The sequence below is a fragment of the Ceratotherium simum genome, chromosome 9 (genome assembly GCF_057802395.1).
Source record: "Ceratotherium simum simum isolate JZ-2026a chromosome 9, ASM5780239v1, whole genome shotgun sequence".
In the NCBI taxonomy this organism is placed as follows: Eukaryota; Metazoa; Chordata; class Mammalia; order Perissodactyla; family Rhinocerotidae; genus Ceratotherium; species Ceratotherium simum.
Window position 1 is genome coordinate 30,745,110 of NC_141908.1, and position 18,774 is coordinate 30,763,883.

At 33.7% G+C, this 18,774-nt stretch overlaps 1 protein-coding gene across 12 annotated transcripts in view; it reads left to right on the forward strand.

Annotated features, from left to right (window-relative positions):
* Positions 1-18,774, forward strand: part of MBD5 (methyl-CpG binding domain protein 5) — a 408,863-nt gene that overhangs the window by 164,233 nt on the left and 225,856 nt on the right. For 10 of the 12 annotated variants that reach the window (XM_087435146.1, XM_087435153.1, XM_087435147.1 and 7 more), the window contains one exon: positions 15,093-15,239. The exons of 1 other annotated variant lie outside the window; for it this stretch is intronic. The gene's annotated coding sequence lies outside the window, so the exon portion shown is untranslated. Of the gene's footprint in view, positions 1-12,983; positions 13,164-15,092; positions 15,240-18,774 lie in introns of all 12 variants that reach the window. One more of the 12 variants, XM_087435150.1, reaches the window with a different exon arrangement.

The window sequence follows — 18,774 nt, forward strand, 5'->3', positions numbered from 1 at the left end:
TCTGTTCCTTGATATATGCAAGAAACACAACTAAAATTTTAAAAATATTGAAAACTAAAGAAGGATAAAAGTTAAGCCAGATAAAGATAAGCAAAATACTTATCTCAGACCAGAGAAATCAGTCCACACAAACATCAAATGAGATGAATAAAGTCATTTTTTATTTTTTTTCTGAGGAAGATTAGCCCTGAGCTAACATCTGTGCCAATCTTCCTTTGTTTTATATGTGGGTCGCCGCCACAGCATGGCTGATATAGGTCCACACCCGCGAACCCAGGCCACCAAAGTGGGGCGCGGTAAACTTAACCATGGCCAAGAGAAAGATATTAGAAGTTTAAAAAAAAATCAAAAAAGTAAAGTTAAAACCCCTGCAAACAGATGATGTGATTGTATAACTGGAACCATCACCCAAAATAAAATCAACTAGCTACTACTCAGTAACAAAGTTAGTAGTAGTTATAGTAGTTAAGTCGCACTAAACTAAGCTCTAAGTGCCATACTATGCATAGACATATTGTTTATGTGCCATAAGCCTAGGCGTATTTTTTGTGTATTAATTTCCTATGGCTGCTGTAACGGATTACCACAAATTTGGTGGCTTAATGGAGCAAATATTTATTTTCCCACAGTTCCAGAAGTCTGAAATCAGTGTCACTGGGCCAAAATCAATGTGTTTGCAGGGTCATTCTCCCTCTAAAGGCTCTAGGGCAGAATCCTTTCCTTGCCTCTTCCAGCTTCTGGTGGCTGTCAGCATTCCTTGGCTTATGGCCACGTCACTTCAATCTTGGGCTCTGTGGACTCATTGCCTCCTCCCCTTCTGTGTGTATCTACTTTTCTTTTATAAGGATCCTTGTGATTGCATTTAGAGCCCACCTGGATAATCCAGGATAATCTGGTCATTTCAAAATCCTTAACTTAATCACATCTGGAAAGATCTTTTTTCCTTATAAGATAACATTTACAGGTTCCGGGGTTTAGGACATGATATCTTTGGGTGGCCATTATTCAGCCTGTGTATGTAATGAATTAACTTCCTTCCTATGCATCTAGAATGTTACTAGCTATGTACCATCTTTGGGAGAATCAGGAAAGTCCTACCCTTAAGATAATTAAGAAACTAGTCACATTTTTTTTTAGAGTTTAATTCTCTCTCAGAACCCTAGCTGAAAAAAGCTGTATTGGTATATGAATTGACAGAATGAACAGGATTATAAACCCCAGCAATAGACTATAAATGTAGGAATATTGAAAATGAGGAAGATGGCATCTCATATCAGTGGAAAAAGATGGACTAGTTAATACATTTTGTTGGGAATTTAAAAATGAGACCAGTTGGTATGGTTATGAGTTTTTCTCTAGATATATTCAGCTGCATGATGTAGGCCTCATCTGGTCTAAAGAAATAGATCTCTGTGGTATTATGGAAGGATGCCCTTGTTAAATTAAAAAAGTGAGTTATAGGACATTATAGATACAGAGAATGTTCTCATTTGAATAATTTTTAAAAGGAGATACATATATGCTTATTGCTTATTTCTATTTCTATTTATACAAAACTTTGATATGTTTCCCCAGGGTTTAGCTGAGCGTGGTTTTCATATGATCATTCTAGACGACAAATGTGCAAGCATCAAATGATCCTGAGCAAACTATGCCTGTTATTTTTACTATATTAGCAGGTGGCAAATGTAAGATAGGTCTGAATTATAAAATTGAGGTGACAGGCAGGTAGTGATCGTTTTAAAGACAGGAATGCACTTCTAAATGCTTTTTAATTTGATCTTTTTAAAATTAAGCTAAGATTATTCAGTTTTAAAAAACTACCGTGGTACTTATTTTGAAGTTAATACAGTATGTAAAATTGTTTATGTGAATTATATGTGTTTATGAGCATGTTATTTAACTTAAAATGCTTGGACGTTTTAGTGTATAAGAACTTTATGAAACCATAAAGCAAATGCTTATGAAATATCAGATAGAATTAGATGGATTATCAGCCAGATTGAACATCTACTGAACACAGCTGGTAAGAGAACATAAAAAGAAAAAAAAAAAGTTGAAAATGAAAAGAGGGAAATATCAAAGGATGAATCAAACATGTATAAAGGATGTGAATAATTAATAAGCTATAATCAATAGCAAAGAAGGAATGTAGGATACATCTGGAAAAACTGCAAGGCATGATATTGGAGATAATAGTTAAAGACATTGAATGAATACACATGACATTGGATAGAGCGTCTTCAATTGACCCACTCTCTGAATTTTCATATCTGAATTTTCTTATCTGAATTCTCTGTAAGAGCTACTTGTAGGAAATATACATAAATCCAGAAACAACTCAGCAATGAGGCTTTTTACCAGTGGTACTAAATTTCTACCTGTATTTAATGAGAGTCAGATATGTAGTGTTCTCTCTGGATTTTAGTCATTGAACACTGACTGAGACCAAGACAGTGATTCATTCACAGTAAAGCATATGAAGAATAAAACGATACAATTTATCATTATGGGTGTATAATAGTATATTGTGTTTCCATGGGTAGCGTTGGTACAGGTCTATAATTGCAGTTCTAAAAGGCAAAAAGCTCTGAAATTCAAAAGTTTCTTTTTCCCTCAACACATTTGGGCAGCAAAACCTAACTGACCTGGGAACATTAAGGATGCACTTAAGTTCATCATGAATTTAAAAGCTATTTATGACTATATATCAGATAAGGGGTTAATATCTCAAATGTAAGGAACTCATACAACTCAGCCAAAAAGCAAATATCCAATTTGAAAAGGGACAGAGGACCTGAATAGACATTTTTCCAAAGAAGACATACAGGTGGCCAACAGGTGCTTGAAAAGGTTGCTCAACGTCACTAATCATCAGAGAAATGCAAATCAAAACCACAATGCGATCTCACTTCACACCTGTAAGAATGGCTGTTATCAAAAAGACAAGAAATGTCAAGTGCTGGTGTGGCTGTGGAGAAAGGGGAACCTTTGTGCACTGTTGGTGGGTATGTAAATTGGTACAGCCATTATGGAGAACAGTATGGAGGTTCTTCAAAAAGTTAAAAATAGACCTATCATATGGTCCTACTTCTGGGTATACATCTGAAGGAAATGAAACCACAAAGAGACATCTGCACCCCCATGCTCATTGCAACATTATTCACAGTAGCCAGGACATGGAAACAACTTGTGTCCATCAATGGATGAATGAATGAATGGATAAAGCAAATGTGATTGATATATATCAGAGTTATATGATAGATAAGTGAAAATTATGTGTATATATATATATTTCAGTCATAAAAAAAGGAAGAAACCTTACCATTTTTGACAACATGATTAGACATTGAGGGCATTGTGCTAAGTGAAATAAGTCAGAGAAAGACATACTGTATGATCTCACTTATATGTGAAGTCTAAAAAAAAAAAGCCCAAGCTCATAGAACAGAGAGTAGAATGGTGATCGCCAGGGGCTAGGAAGTGGGGGAAATGGGGAGATTTTGATCAAGAGGTACAAATTTCAGTTATAAGCAGAATAAGTTCTTGGGATCTAATATTCAACATGATGCCTATAGTTAACAATACAGTATTATATACTTGAAAATTGCTAAAAGAGTAGATCTTAAATGTTCTCACCACAAAAAAATTGTAATTAGGTAAGATGATGAATGTGTTAACTAACCTTATTGTGGTAATCATTTTGCAATATAAACGTGTATCAAATCACCATGTTCTACACCTTAAATTTACCAATGTTATATATCAATTATATCTCAATAAAGCTGGGGGAATAAAATACATATCCTTTTAGAAAAAAATAAAAGCTATTTATGAATATGTAAAATTATTTATGTTCCATGTTTATATCAAAGGGTGAATATTCACTCCAGAAATATTAATGTATTTGATTATGAAATGCTGCTTACACATCATTGGCTGGTGTTTGTTAATATGCAGTAAATGCATCAGATTATGTTCCTAAATCTGAAAGACTCCAAATTCCTAAATAGATTTGTCCCCAAAAGTTTCTAAGACAAGTGTATAAAATTTACAGAATGTGACATGCAAGAAATTATTGGTGGTGTTTATCTGTGGAGAGAAGAGATGGGGCTTTTATTTTTCACTTTATACCCTTCTAAACGCTTTGAATTTTACCATGATCATGAATTACTTTAATAAATAAAAAATGAATTTAAAAATAAACAAATTACGTTATATCTCTATGATAAGGAAAAAATCAGTTTGCTTTTTGCTCTATCTCATGATTTTTAAGTGGGTAGTACTCTTAACCAAGAGTTCAGAGAAAGGGGCAATTACTATGAGACTTTATGGAAAATTTGAGGCTTGGGCTGAGACTTAAAATATGAGGAGGGTTTGGAGAATGAGAAAGGCAATGGAAGAACATACCACAAGGAAGGATGATATTAGGTGAAAATACATATGGTATATACTTTGGTTGGACTGGGCTTCTTGCTAATTGTACAAATCTGTTTGTGTTTACTTTATATTATCCAATTATACTTTAGTTCCTATGCATAAGACTTGAAAATATTCTGCAATGGAGAATTAAATTTAATAGAATTTTCCTTCCATTGTTCCACATTAATTAATCAATTGATTTTATGTAACTTGCATGTCATACAATTGTGAAGACATGAAATAAGGACACTACTGTTTTTACTTCACCCAGATAGCTATTTTAATAGGTTTAAATTATAAATCTCTTCATTTCTTCTAGGTGAAATGTGTGACTGTAAACAATTTTGTGCTTTTGCTACATATCTTGTTTAACATTTTTAGTTATCTGATATTCTTTTTTTAAAAAAAGTTGCCTGTAAACATCACTTGACTGTTACAATTATTTTTATATTTATTTTATTTTATTTTATATTCTTTTTGCCCGTTTGTCGCTTATATGGACTCTTTATTCCCCAACTTTCTCTTTACTTATTTTTCTTAGAAACTTGAAAACTAAACTTTTAATAACAAAGCAAATATTTCCGTGAATTATAAAGTTAATAGAAATAGTGTCACCAAATGCCTCTGTTCTATAAATTATAGTAAAAGAATTTATTTGGAGCAAATTAAAATTTAATTAAGTGTCTCCAGTGAGGTTTCTGCATGGGATTTATTAAACATCTTTATATTTAATGCAAAATTTTTCCAAATCCAAATGTGATTTTTAAACCTTATTATTACTTCTGTCTTTTCACTGGTATTGGAGTAATATATTATAACTTCTTCATTTGATTGTACCATGAATACATAAATTTTTATCACCTTCTAAAACTGATCATGTCAACATAGTAGTCCATTGAATTTGCTACGCATGGCCATTTAATTATATTTATTCTTGTGTTGTTTGAGATTTTTAGTTTCATATATTACTTTGTAATAAAAATATAAAATAAACAGTACTACCTATTGAAGGAAGGCATTAGTTTTTCATTTCTTTTTGAGTTCTAACTAAAATTCTAATGTGGACTTTAGAAGCTTAATAAATACTATTTGATCACAGTATCTTTATGTTATGTAATAGATCTCAATATCATTTTCATTTCAAAAAGAAAAGTAAAGCCATAAAATTACTTATTTCCAGCTACAAGCATTAGCCAAATTTCTTCATCCTAAATAAGACCTACAGAATGATTTTCATACACATCAGTTGCTACTGCTATATTATCTTCACATGTATGTACCCTGCCCATCATCCCTTTCTACCTTCAATGTTCAGAGTATACCATTTATGAAATACTGCTGAATTCTGTTTTTCTAATACTTCAAACATACCACGTTATTTTACACAAACAATTCAAGAGATAGCAGTTTTATAAAATGATTGGGAAGCTCACATTTTACTAAATCCCCTAGATCTGATTATATTTTATACTTTATATTTTTAAACATTTTAATAATATTAAACTTATATTATGATCTTTGAAAGCTAAAACAACAAAAAAGAATGTTTTAATATTGTTGTTGTGATTTACCACTTATTAGGATAAATATTGGGAGCAGCTTGAATTTAGCTCATGGTCATATACTAGGATCTAGTAATCATATTATTATGTTATACTTATAAATCAAAGCTTACCCATTTTACTTCCATTGTTCAATGTGAATAAAACACCTAAATTATAAAAAAATAATTTAGAAGACTAAACATTGATAATTTGGTAAGAATTTTATCCTGTGACTATTTTCTGTGAATATTAAAGAAAGTGTGTTAGTTTCTTGGTACGTATATGCAGTGTTTTGATTCTTGTAGATTTTCATTTATTCCTTGTTTTATTATTTATGCTCTAAAAAATTTTGTTTTTAGATAGTTCATATATATGTGTGTGTGTGTATATATGTATATATAGAGAGAGTCTGTACTCATACACACGCACATATAAGAGAAGATTATGCAGTTGTAAATTCGGTATAGCCTTTCCCAATCTACTGAAGTAAATTTCTCTCTTTACCCATTGCTAACTAGCTGTGATCTGCCAGTGGAAGGTGCTATTCAGCAGATTTTAATACCCGAATCATCAAGCCAATTTATGTGTTCTAGTCTGCTAGAACATCAGTCTGGGACCCAAATGAATGAGTACAGGTTTTGGTGGACTTTGCTGTCTCTTTCTTTTCTTGCTTTTTTTTTTTCCCCCTCTATAATTCATCTTTTACGTGTTAAAACTTAAGATTGTTCAAATTCAGGCAGATTCTAGTTTCTTCATTCTTTCATTCTTCTGGTTGAATCTTCAATTTTAAATTTTTTCCGGTTTCCAAAAGCGGTTGTTCGCAGGGATCCTATTACGGTGGCTTTAGATTGGTTTATAAACATTCTCTAGTTTAATTTGGAAGAAAAAGAATTTGGACTTTGGATTCAGAGAGAAAATTGCCAGATTAACTCTTTTTTTTTTTTTTTTTGAGGAAGATTAGCCCTGAGCTAGCCTCCGTGCCCATCTTCTTCCACTTTATATGGGACGCCACCTCAGCATGGCTTGACAAGCAGTGCATTGGTGCGCGCCGGGGATCCGAATCCTGGGCCGCCACAGCGGAGCATGCGCACTTAACCGCTACGCCAGCTGGCCAGCCTCCAGATTAACTATTTATGACTATTTTCAGTATTTGATTGAAATTTTTAGTTTTTGTTGTGTCTTTGAAGTAAGAACATACTACAGTCTGGCCCAGGCTTATTCTATTATTTGATTCTTTTCCTATGTTTCTTTACTTTCCATACTAATTATATATGTTCCATGTTTAGATTTATTTGTGTGTGTTTAGATTTTTAAATGTGAAGAACTCTATTACTATTTTATTTTGGGTAGATCTTACAAGATCAGTGTGGTTATTAACAGTCACAAACAGAAATATTTTCCTAGTGTAATTCATCTTGACAGCTTATTTTAAATACTTTAGAAATTGAAGATTATCTGATAAAATCAGTCCAGTCTTTTTTTTCTTTTCTTTTTTTTTTGTGTGTGTGAGGAAGATCAGCCCTGAGCTAACATCTGTGCTAATCCTCCTCTTTTTTTGCTGAGGAAGACCAGCTCTGAGCTAACATCTATTGCCGATCCTCCTCCTTTTTTTCCCCAAAGCCCCAGTAGATAGTTGTATGTCATAGTTGCACATCCTTCTAGTTGTTGTGTGTGGGACGCCGCCTCAGCATGGCTGGACAAGCGGTGCGTTGGTGCGTGCCCGGGATGCGAACCCAGGCCGCCAGTAGCGGAGCGTGCGCACTTAACTGCTAAGCCACAGGGCCGGCCCAAGTCCAGTCTTTTTTTAAAGAAAGAGATTTTAATGACAGCTTTATTGAGTTATAATTCACATGCAATGAAGTTCGCAATTTTAAATTATACAATTCAGTGCTTTTTTAGTATATTCACAATGTTGTACATCAATCACCACTACCTAATTTCAGAACACTTTCATCATCCCAGTAAGAAACCCTGTGCCCCTTAGGAGTCACTCTCCATTCTCCTCTGCTCCAAGCCTCTGGCAACCACTAATCTCTTGTCACTATGGATTTGCCTATTCCAGACATTTCATATACATAGAATCATACAATATGTGGATTTTTGTGTCTGGCTTCTTTCGTTTGGCATAATGTTTTCAAGGTTCATCCATGTTGTAGCATGTGTCAGAATTTCATTCCTTTTTGTGGCCAAATAGTATTTCATTGCGTGGATATACTACATTGTGTGTATCTATTCATCAGTTTATGAGAGTCTGTTATTTTCGAATCAGTTATTAATCTTTAGTGACAAGAAGCCTGAAGTTATAGTTTGGTACAGACCAGTCTTTGATGTATGTTTTAGACATCAAAAGCTTGTGTTTTTAAAAAAAATTTGCATACTTGTTTAATAGTTGTGATGAATTTAAGCTTACCTTTCAAAATCCTAAAAAATTCTTAATTCCGGAATACATCTGGCTCTTAAAAGTTTTGGATGAAGGATTGTGTCTAATATCTGGAAATTAAGAAGGAAGAGGTATTTGGTCATCTGTAGAGGAGAATATTCAATTTATTCTGTTTTCTAAGTAAACATTCACTAGATCCTTCTTTTCTTTTCCTTATGTGTCTAAATAATGAGCATCTTTATTGACAATCATGTTAAATCTTTGTCTTACTCCCTTCATCTAATTGGTCAGTATGCCTAATGGATTCTTATCAATATCTCTAATTCATTCTCCCTTTTCTGTTCTCACCTCCAGAAACTGAGTTCATTTTTGTCCTAGATTATAATGTAGCAGCTTCTTTCTATCAGTGGCTTGCTTTACATCTATTAGAGAACTTATCAAACTGTATTTTAACAATCTGTATACTTGTCTCTTTTCCAGCCACTGGCCCGTAGGTAAGCTGCTTGCAAGCAAGAACTGTCGTTTATCTCTTGGCTTTTTTCTATAGTGGCTGGCAAAGAGTTTGTACTCATCTGTTTGCTGAAAGAATAATGAATGAACAAGTAGAGTAAATAAATATTTTCGCTTATTTTTTTCCTATTGTTTGGTATACTGTTTCTCAACATTTTTTTAATAAATAAATCTTAAAATTTTCAAAAAGGATGTTATTTTTCTTAAGTTACAAAAATTTTGGGAAACTATATTGTTAAAAATTGTATCATAAAATTCATTTTGAGTATAAACTAATATTTATTATTACGTAATAAAGACATTTAAACTTTTTTCACTTGTAGTAAGTAACCTGCTGTTTATTTTAAATTATGTGGGAAGGAAATGATTTGAAAACAGTAAATATAAAATTAGGATAATATTTTAAACAATATTTGACTTTGAGACCAAATGAGTATTTAAATCTATATTGAAAAGTACTCTAAGTTATATCATCAAAAGTAGTTACAAAACTGCTTTTATGATCTCATCTTTTGGAGTTCATTTTATATTGTATGCTTTTGAAATCAGCTGGTTCTAATTTCTAAATAAGAGAAGATTTTGCTTAAGAAAAAATTGGATATGATCATCACCATTATTCTTTTTAATACTGACTTTTTAAAAGTATTTGAGACTTCTAGGAGTTCCTTTTGATTAGATAAATACAACTTATAGATTTGGTGATGGTTGTCTTAAGGCAAATTTATAGTCTTGATAGGATTTTTATGCTTTTCATTAACTGTATGTCACCAAAAGTTTCTTTGTGCTTGCTGTTTTTAACCAGCAATCTATGTGAGAGTAAATTTCAAAATGTAGGACTGAGAGTCAAACAATTTAAACATCTATAGTAATCACAAACACCATGGTGTCAAGGAGGTCATCCAAGTGATCAGCTGACTGAGTGGCTGAGGTATAAGCATGCTTCTAAGGTCCCCGGAGTAGTCATTCACTCATATGCCTTGAGTGCTCTTAAGGGGGAGAAGTATTTAAATAACTATGCAGTTATTAGATTTTTTTAATTACAAGTTTAAGCAGATGTCGTTACTGCTTTTAACATTATGAACTCCTTGGAAAACTCTGTGACCTTTTAGATCAGGGGTCAACAAACTTTTTCTGTAAAAGGCCAGATAGTAAATATTTTGGGCTTCATGGGCCGGCATGTCTCTGGAACTACTCAACTCTGCTATTGAGGTGTGAAAGCAGCCATAGGAAACACATAAACAAATGAGCATGGCTGTGTTCCAGCTTTATTTATGGACACTGAAATTTGAATTTCAGATAATTTTCAGGTATCTTGAAATTTTTTTTTCTTTTGATGCTTTTTGAACCATTTAAAAATGTAAATACTATTCCTGACTCTCAGACCATACAAAAACAGGTAGCAGACCGGCTTTGTTCTGTGGGCTGTGCCAACCCCTGCTCTAGGTGGTTAAATCCACTGGTGGGAAAATCTGCTTTAGTAGTACATTCCTAAACTCCTCCACTACCAATTCTATCACACTATCCCAAAGATCTTACTGATTTCAGCATATACCTGATAACAAAAGATGTTCAATTTGTAGCCAGTAGCTTCTGTGTGACTCTAATATTTCTTCATCCCACTCAAAAGGAATTCCAACACTGCCTCCTGTGAAACTAATTGTGTTTTGTAAAGATGACGTAGTGTGATATAATGGAAATAAAACAGGGAGACTTGAAATCAGGCTGTAACCCTCGTTCTACCACAGCTCAAAATGGTCAAGTTTCTCAAACATCTGAGGCTCCATTTTCTCACCTGCTCATCGGGAAGAAGTATTAAGTGATTATATTGTAATAATAGATATGAAATCACTGGTAAAGTAAAAAGTGTAATGTAAATATTGCCATTGTGGTGGTGGTTACACTTTATTATTTACTCTTATATATGATTTCTGGCAGGCCTCCCTATATATGCTGATAATAGCCCTCTTGAAGATTAGGTATAGATTAAGGATTGCACATAAATTTTCTCCAGGCATTTTCCCTCCATACTCTCACACTTGTAAGCTACTCTTATTTCCTTACTGTATAGATGTACCAGGTTCATTACTAATAGTACTATGAAATTTTCAAATTATATGCCACATATTCTTTCTTATCACTACTCTATGAGGGCAGGGATCTTGTCTGTTTTGTCCCTGCTATATCCTCAAAACAATGTCTGGAATGTATTTGGGTCTCATAAATAGTTTCTGAGTGAATCAGTGACACAAGTAATCTCCTGTTTCACTTGCCTTTGATTATCAAAAGGAATATAGAAAGCTCACTGTAAACAAAATGTTTTTAAATGCATAAAATGAAATACATAGAATTACAAAGGAAATCTAATTTATTCAACTTTACTGAAATATAGTTCTATCCATAGACCCTTTGCAGGCCCATGGACACTGCATTTTAAAATATGGAAGAATTTTTAACAGGTATCAGGGAACACACAGTCCATAACTATAAATTGCAAAATTACTTTGATAGACTATAAAACAAATGCAAGCTTTACTTGGTCTCTTCTTTAAGAAATCCTTACTCTGCACTTTTAAGTTATAACAAGAAGAACAATGGATTTCTTTAAAGCCTATTTTGGTTAAATTTCTTTTGGTTGCAACAAGAAAAACAGATTTTGGTAAGCTTATTCAGAAAGGGCATTTGTCCGGGAAGGTACTGGAGTATCTCATGGAACTGACAGGTGGGAAGGAAAGAAACAGTGTAGCTCTGGGGATTTCAGCTTTCTCCAGAGTAGAGCCATTGATAGTGGCTCCCAGTCATGTGTCCAAATTTCAAAATACTAGAAGAGAAACCTGACTGGTCCAACTTGGATCACAGGTGATTACCTGCGTTGGTCAGCCAAAGTCAGAGGGTAGAATCATGTAGTAGAGCTGTCAGCACTGATGGCCACTGTGGGTAGCAGGGTAAGCTGGGAAGCCACCTTAAGAGATGTACAGTCTTATTAATCTGATTCCAGAAAACTACATTTATTCTATTCTTATCAATGTCTCGAGATAAAACATTTCACTCGAAACTGCACAACAACTTTGTCTACTGACAATTAGATAGACTACAAATTTACAATTATGAATTCTGTGTACCAGATCACCCACTGCCATATTAGTAAATGGCTTATCATATAATACAGCCAGTGTAATGTAGTGGCAATATAGCGTACGCATTAAGAGTGTAAGCCCTTGAGACAGACTTGCATGGCTTCATATCCTAGCTCTATCACTTAACTAGCTGTGCAAGTTTGGACAAATTACTCAATCTCTGCCCTTCGTTTTCATGTCTCTAAAGAGGAGGTTTATCAGTGAGCTTTTGCTGTAGTACAAACCACCACAAAATCTCACTGGCATACCACAATAAACATTTAGTTCTTGCTCAGGAGTCTGCAGGTCAGCTGGAGTGGGTCTGATCCAGGCTTGGCTCAACTGGACATGGTTCCAAGTGGAGGATAGGTCTAGGTCTGTGCCACATGTCTGTCATCTTCCTTGGATCTACAGTTACCTGAAGCACTTTTTTCTCAGTGTGGAAGATAAGATAGCAAGGGGAGAAGCCCAGCTACACAAGCATATTTCAAGACTCTGCTTGCATCATGTCTGCTGTTACTCCATTGGTAAGCAAGCCACGTGGCCAAGCCCAAAGTTAAAGAGCAGAGAGGTATACATACACCTTCCATGGAGGTGTGTTAGGGAAACAGAGAAGTGATCCAGTCTACCACAGGGTAATATTAGTACCTATCTAATAGAGTGTTGTATGTTTAATATATGTAAAGAGCTTAGAATAGTGCCTGGCACATAGTAAATGCTCAATAAAAGTTATTATTAGGCATACCCTTATGCAGAAACTCATACAAAAATTTAGTATTGTGTATCGGTGATATAAAATACATATTTGGCACATGTATCATTTTATTGGAGTTAGACATGTTTAAATTTAATTAAAAACTAGTCTTTTTTTTAAATTGTAGATTAGATGAGCAAGATTATATGTCTTTCAGACTGGTCGGCCATCTTCTGGGATACTGATTACTAAATTATTTAACTGTTAGTAGAATCATAGAACTACTAAAGATCATTGAGTTTTACCCTCTTGTTTTACAGATAATGAACTGGGCAAGAATGATAAGATATCTAAATCAAAGAGAAAGAGCTAGATGGATGGATGGATGGATGGATGATAAACAGATAAATAATTTAAATAGAAAATGGGAATTCAAGGAGGCAAACCTAGATCTCTAGAATTCTGGTTGAGAACCCTTCCCACTATATCACACATCCTAGGTATTGTTTTCTGTAGTTTTATCTAAGTGCTATTTATCATTTTTTTTTCTTTTAGTGAACATTAAGAAAAAATTTTAAGAAGCTTTTTAAATAATTTTTTCAACTATCCCTTCAATTAATACAAATTATATTACTATAGGATAGGATTTACTTATAATGTAAAAAACAAAAACAACTAATCCTTACAGAAGCCTTCATTTATCCACTTAACTAATATTTATTGAGTGTTTATTATCTGTTAGGCACTGGGCATACAGCAACAACAAGAAAAATCTCTGATCTGGTGAGCATACCAGGCGGTCATTGCTTTGTGTTTGATGGAACACAAACATATAGGGGAGACAAGCAGTAAACAAATAAACAAATTAATACGTAGTATATTTCACAATTCCTTCCAAAATCAAAAAGCTCTGAAACTGAAAGTTTTTGCAACTCATGTAGTGGTAAAACCTGACCTAATCTTAAGTTGTTTAGTTGTAAAACTGATATAAGGCTATTTATTGTCTATTTAAAAATCCCACTTAGAAGGAATATATGTTTTGCTGTAGAGAGAGTATGTTTTATAACATACTTGTATGTTACAAGTATGCTGTAACATACGTGATTTCAGAGTTCTGTCGCAGACCTCACAGATAGGGAAAGGGGAGAGACGTGTTACATAATTGCAGTACGTGTACTGTATTACCTTTAATGACTCAAATCATACTTAATTCCAGAACATGTCTGGCCCCCATAGGGATTGTGTTGGGCTGTATAATATCTAGAAATTATAAATACCTTGAATGGAAATGAAGCAGATATGGGTATAGAGAATGAGGGCCAGTGGAGAGGGAGGTTGAATGCTGGAGGGTGAGAAGGTTGGTTAGCTAGAGTAGTAAGAGAAGGCCTCTCTGGGAGGTGACATTTGAGCAGATTCTTGAAACATGCAATGGAGTTCTTAAGGGAAAAGAAGAGTGTTTCAATCATTGAGAACAGACATGTGGCTATCTGGAGAAAAGTGCTCCAGTCTGAGGGAAGACCAAGTGTGCTTAGCCTATTTGAGGAAGAACAAGAAGGCCACTAAAGCTCTAGAATACCAAGCAAGGGGAATAGTAATGGGATAGGCTGACAGAGAGGTAACCAGTCACCTAAGGCAAGTTAAGGCCTTTGGATTGAGGATAAATGTTATGGGAAATATTTGGAGGGTTTGAGCAAGAGAATATCTAAAATCCAGTTTCCTTTTTAAAAATATCATTCTGCTGCTCTGTGGATAATAAAAATATCACTCTTGCTATGTGGATAATAGATTGTTGCAGTAGTAAGGAGTGGGAAAAAAAGTGATCGTGGCTCTGAATGAAATTTAGAAATTTAATGGTGACTGATTATTTTTAATAAAATAATATTGTAATCATACTTTGATAAAATATTCTCTTTGAGCCAGTCCTATGCTATGAATTAAAAATCTAAATATTATTAAACTATCATTTTTTTTTTGTTTCTTGTTCTGGAATTTTCTGTAAGCATTAGGGCTAAGAAATTAGCTTGGTCATGATAATGCTCTTCCCAATCTCCCTCCCTCTTCCCAAGATTCTTCTCTTCTACCTGCTGAGAGACAACTAGAAGAGAGAGCCCTGAACTTGGAGTAAAAAGAACTGTTTTCTCATGCTGGCACTGCCACTAATTGGCTATAACATTGGTTGAGTTGTTTAACCTCTCTGGATTTCAGTTTCCTATAGTGTAAAATATGGGGATTGAATCATCTGATTGATAGAGCCCTTTCTTACCTGCAGTTATAAATTTAGCAAGTCCTGTTTGTAAGACTAAAATTCTCTGATTCTTAATGAGACCTCGTAAAAATCTGAAAATGTCCTTAAATATGAATCTAAAGAAATATAGAATAACTGGGTATCTGTTCAAAATTGGTAAATTCACCCGTTTCCTTTTTAACAGGACCAAGGAAATAAATACCAGAAGCCAAGAGCACAGAATATTTTCCTTCATCAATCCACAAACCCTGATACTTCTCTAATTCCATCAAACACAAAGGAATGACCGCCTTTGCAGATGGCCATAGAGGATGTCAACAATTTTTTGGAGGCAAGCAATGAAATATTTGTGCTATGAGTTTTCTGTTATTAAGTATGTAGAATTATCTTGCATTTTAATGAAAAAATAAAAAGTTTTTTAATATAGCAATTTATAGAAGCATAGCTAAGCTGTTGATCTCTTCCTTTTTTTTGGGCACTGTTGCATGTCAAAAATTACTTTAAGCTGCTTTTGCTTGTTGTATTACATAGTATAGAGCTACATTAAATCCCTAAATACAAAATAAAACTTTAAATAACAGAAATTGAGTACCCATGTTTGAAAACAGGGCTCTTTGTATCTATCATGTAACTACAAATACTAAATAGTTTGGGAAATTAGAATTATTTTCTGTTTATTTTAGAATTATCCACACCATTTATGAATTTTTTGTTTAATTCCAGCATTTTTTTTTTACTTGTTTTTGACAGCTATTATAAAGTTCTCCAAAATCTGGGGAAGTCATCCCTTTGCATTCCTCACAGCTTTATATTTTGTGAGAATCCTACATCAAAAGATCTCATTGAACTTTTAGTTACTTTCTTAGCAGCTCTTATTGCTCTTGGAAGAACAGTTGGCCAAGAATTGTGGACCACAGTGCCATCTTCAAAATTGAAATTAATTATATTACCCTTTGAAGGGAAAGTTTGCTTAGAAGGAAATTGACTCTATTTTAAAGAAAAAACATCTATAAATATAAGTATCTGCCTTCTCTGCCTTCATGAAAAATAAAGACTTAAGTAGATGAATATAAAATGAAATAAAAGTAAACATAAAAATTTAAGTAGAATGCACTAAAATTGAACTTTTCAAAGGATTTTCTACAAAGCAACTGTAGATATGCTCAGAATTTTTTATTTAGTATTAATTCAACTCATAGGCCTAAAGTCATCCAGCAAACGAGTCTACTTGTAAGTTTTACATAGAGGAATACTTTCTAAGTAAGGAGGCCATAAATGTTTAAAAAGCCCAGTGTAGAACTTCTGAGTTTTCTTTCAGTAACTAGAGTCAAAATTAATTCTTGCTTTTCTGTTGGGGAAAATTTCATCTAATTACATTCAAATTATTCTGCAACTTTTTGGACAGCAGTTCCTGATCACCAAAGAAAAGAAAAGCAGCTGTGTTGCCCTTGCCTCACAGCTATAAGAACAGTGTCATTATGCAGTCACCAGGCTTGGTGAAACCATAAGTGGTTATCCACTGGCTGCCTTCTGGCAGAGACACACCTAAACCTTTCTGAACTGCTGATAATGTATGCTTTCTGTTTGTAAGGATCTTCAAAGAAATAGATTCCACTGCTTCCTTCAGGAAACCAATCTAGTATAACAGCCTCAGGAGTGGGAAGGCTTTCTTCTAACCCTTTGCACACTTTTATTAAGGGACTGTTTCTAAAATGTCTTTTCTCAGGATTATACTTTAATCATGATTTAAATCTTTTCTTAGTTTGATATAATCCACTTGACTATTTTAAAAAATATTTAAAATTGACCATTGCTAAATTAGTAGAAATAGTTCCCAAACAATGCTTCTCCATAAGCAAACTATTGTCAAATTTCTTTCACTAATATTTCCATTTTTAATTCATACACATGTCTTATTTTGATTTTAAGTTATTCTTTAGCCACAGAAACATATCTTGTGTCAGCTCTAATTTGTATTTCTTCTACATTGTATTAAAAACCAGCCCTTTGTTTTCTTTGAATTGCATTCTATTTATGACCATGTCATTAATAAGCCACAGATACAATTCTAATCAAAAGTGCTGACTATTCCATTTATTTCCTGTATTTTAACGTTTATTTGCAAATTACAGTTGTAAAAACTTTCAGTAGTTAGAATGGCAATGAGAACATAGCTTGTATGACTTATAAGTCTGCTATACAAGAACACAAATTCACAGAACAGAGTAAGACTGACTGATTAACCACAACTGTGCCACACCAACCAGCTATGTGACGTTGGACAAATTACTGATTCTCTTTGACCCCCAATTTGTACATCTTTAAAATTTGGATGCTAATAATAATATGATTGTAAGGATTAAATGGGATAGATATAAGTAAAAAGCTTAGGTACTTAGCACTTGCTTACAGCATAATTCAATAAATAGGTGATGTAGTTATTCTACTTGTTGCTAAATGATTGAAAACAGGTTTCCTCATAGTAAGCTCGACTCGTGCAAGAGAAATAATGAATTTGTCCATTATACTCATGCCACATTTCTTTTACATCATTATGTCTCTTGTACTGGTACTAAATTTTGTTTGCATTGAAGTTTCCCAACAGGCAGTTTAAAGTTTATGTTTAAACATGTGAAAATGCAATTTATCCAGAAATCACTGTTAAAAAACATAGTTGTTTAAAAAAATGTTTGTTAACCTTTTAGTCACATGGAAACTAGGTACATTCCAAATTTTGCAAGAAATTTTACTTGGGTGTTCGTGAACTCACTGCCTGTTATAAAATTTTATATCAACCACTATTATTTGGAAAAATATTCCATATGCAAGGCAGACTGATTTGAAGAAATTTTCTTCTTGGGATTAAATATCTTTTATGTATACAACGATCAACTATTTATTTAGTCTGGGAAACTGATTTGATATTTCCACTTGAACAATAAAAGTAAACAGGCAATTTGGTTCTCCATATTAGTTTCATAGGCCTGCTGTAACAAATTACCACAAACTGGGTAGTTTAAATAAACAAGATTGTATTCTCTCACAGTTCTTGAGGCTAGAAGTCTGAAATCAAGTTGTCCACAGGGCCATGCTCTTTTGAAGGCTCTAGGGGAGAATCTGTTCTGTGCCTTTCTCGTAGCTTCTAGTGTTGCCGGAAATCCTTGGAATTCCTTGGGTTATAGACTCAACACTTCAATCTTTACCTCCCTCATCACATGGTTTTCTCCCTGTGTGTTTGTGTCTTTACTCCTCTATAAGGACACAGTCATATTGGATTAGGGCCTACCCTAATTCAGCATGACCTCATCTTAACTGGATTACATCTGCAAAGACCCTATTTCCAAGTAAGGTCACATTCGTAAGTTGTCCAGGGTTAGGATTTGAACATGTCTTTTGAGGGGGACACGATTCAACCAATAACAGTCTTTTTTTTTTTTTAACTGAAAATAAAGTTAGAGAAGAAAAATTGATCTTAAAAACAGAGAATTTTCTTCTCCTAGGAAAGATTGTTTCACTTGTGACAAGACGTGATCTATGAGTAGATGTTCATGTTTTGCTAATAATGATTTGGCAGTACCATTTCTTGAGCATAGATAGTTTCTTGATAATACTTTTCCCCTCCTACTCTATGGCTCTATTTTTTAAATTATAAAACAATAGCCATCATTTTGTTTGTTTGTTTACTTGAGATCAGAGTTCAAATAATAAGATTACAGTTTTATGATCAAAGGCTTGCTGTTCATATTAGTGTATCAACAAATGAGATGCCCTAAAGACTTTAGAGATGGTATAGCAATTGTATTTATAATTGTACTGATAGTTATACTACTCTGTAAATGAACTGAGTCAGTTTTTCCTTTGCTATA